General features: G+C 37.8%; 1 pseudogene; it reads left to right on the top strand.

The window, feature by feature from the left end:
• Nucleotides 1-2,032: 2,032 nt before the first annotated feature.
• LOC147451766 (uncharacterized) lies at nt 2,033-2,250 on the top strand (annotated as a pseudogene).
• Nucleotides 2,251-2,516: the final 266 nt, after the last annotated feature.

Here is a 2,516-nt window from a genome sequence, read left to right as displayed (position 1 = left end):
CTTATTAGGTTTTTACAAAAGAATATGTGTACATACCTGGCGGCCCGCCCACTTACCTGGGCGACCACATTGGGCTTTATACCCCAACACAAGGAACTTTTGTGCATATGCCCTAAATTCCACCACCTCCCCCACCATTTTGAAATTTGGTCAAAGATTCATTAAGTTTTAAGTACTTACTATACTTCCATGAATATTTCATGTTGTATACATAAGTTATGGTGAGATTATCAAAATCTGCCATGACCTGCGTGGTCTAAGCCACTAACTTGATCCAAGGAACTTTTGTGCATGTCCTAAAGTCCACCACCTCCCCCACCATTCTAAAATTTGTTCAAAGATTCATCAAGTTTTAAGTATATACTTAAAATTCCAAATAGGAGGCCCTCCTATATCCCATTCTCTTCCTAATTTCTATAAAGGTTGATTGTACTATTAGCAGCTATATGTTTCTTGTTCACATTTTAGATTTAGATGCCCTTTGTTTAGAAATATGAATAATGATATTTCCTTTGTTTTATGGTGCCTTTTGACCATCACCAGCCGCTATTGATATCCAATTATGTACAAGAATGTATCAACGACAAAAGTTATTGGCTAACTTGATTCTCAACACATATTTTTGTGGGGCCTAAAAAATGAGAGAAACAATAGTATATCAAGACAAGTGCACATAGCTAACCACTATTTGAATGACAATATAAAGTAATTTCAAAACAATGACAAAGTTTAGTGCAAGTAAAGAGATGACACAATAAGATGGTAAAAATTGTATTGCCTTAATCAATTACATGATCCCACTCGCTTAGCATATGAATGGTGCACTTAAATGTTTCGTACATGGGAAACAGAGCTAGGCTCTCTCTCTATCACTACCACTCTATTTCTCTGTCTTTTGGCCCCTTTGTCTTGCCTTCCATTTGTAGTACCTTTCTTTGCAACTGTAAGTTTAGTAGACACTTTCAACCAATTCTTGGTTGTTGAGATTTGGTTCTACACTTGAATGTCCATCTTGGCTTGGTTGGTTCTTGGTACGCAATTGAGCCACAAATTGACTGATTATATCTCGCTAGGGCTTGACATTTCAAATATTGTAGCATGAAATTCCACATTATTAACTTTTGCACTACACCTTCTGCAGATAAAAAATGAACACATGGATCTACAATATCAGAATCTAAATACAATGTGAGTTTCTTAAAACCATAGGTGAACTTGATTGCAATATAAACATTACAAATTTACCTCTTCCAAGAGAAAGTATTTGAACATTGTTGAATTTAGACCAACCCATATTGTGGCCTTCATTGTTGCTCAAATGAATTGGAGTCAAGTTTTCCAACCATTGACAACAACTTTCAAATAAATCTTTTGGAGGCAATAGTACTAATTTTCGATGGTGTTGAATATAGGAGAATCTACTAAAACAAGAGATGATTAATAAAGAATCCTCTAATTTCAAAGAAAAAAGAGCTCTAATAAGTCATTCATGGAAAAAATACACTAACCACACATGCTTTGCAGGAACTGACACTTACCTTAGGATCCTTTGCCAACATTGAAAACTTGTGACCCTTCATAAACCTTACATACACCCCTTGCATTGTGCTACATTGGCACCATGTATAGTAGATCTATACTGCATTGTAATCCTCTGCCCGGTAGCTATGAGTAAGTACACTCTTGCTAGAAATTACTTGCATAGTGCATAGTTCACACACACACATACACACAGTAAAGAAGGAGATTTTGTAGTAACTATGAAAAGGATTTTGAAAGGAGATAGGGAGCTAGAGTAGGAAAGTTGATGTTGCACGTTAAGAAAGAGGTTATGGAACTCAAAAGAGAGATGCAAGCTTGGGAAGAGAGCGAAAGTGGACTGGGAATCTAGAAGTTGGAGCTACGGAGATAGAAGTTGCAGATCTAGAATGAGATGTTGGAGCTATGGAGAAAGAGGTTGCAGATCTTGAAGAGAAGCTATTGGATCTATGGAGAAAGAGGTTGCAGATTTGGAAGAGAAGTTGTTGGAGCTATGGAGAAAGAAGTTGCAGATTTGGAAGGAAATGTTGCAGCTATGGAGAAAGAGTTTGCAGATCTAGAAGGAGATGTTGTAGCTATGGAGAAAGAGGTTGCAGTTTACAAGGAGATGCGGTAGATATGGAGGAAGAGGTTCCAGGTTTAGAAGGATATGTTGTAGCTATGGAGGAAGAGGTTGCAAATCTAGAAGGAGATGTTACAGAGGTAGAATGATCTGTGATAGGCTACTTTACAAAAAGATGCCCTAGCATGAGAACAGGAGGAGAGAGAGATGTCAGGGCATTTTAGCGAGAGAGTGGGGATAAAGATTGCAAATCTTCACTTTTCAGCAAAGCTGAGGGGAGAGAAAGAGAGCTTGGGAAAATTTTGGAGGGGGAGAAATAAGAAGAGAGAGAAGACAAAGAGGGGACAAGAGAGGGAAACTTTTAATATTTGAAAATTGCAAAGGTGCTTTGTGGGGGAGAGTAACTCCAACCAGA

The sequence above is a fragment of the Adiantum capillus-veneris genome, chromosome 8 (genome assembly GCF_014529385.1).
Source record: "Adiantum capillus-veneris isolate H3 chromosome 8, ASM1452938v2, whole genome shotgun sequence".
NCBI classification, from domain to species: Eukaryota; Viridiplantae; Streptophyta; class Polypodiopsida; order Polypodiales; family Pteridaceae; genus Adiantum; species Adiantum capillus-veneris.
This window is presented reverse-complemented; position numbering and strand designations above follow the sequence as displayed.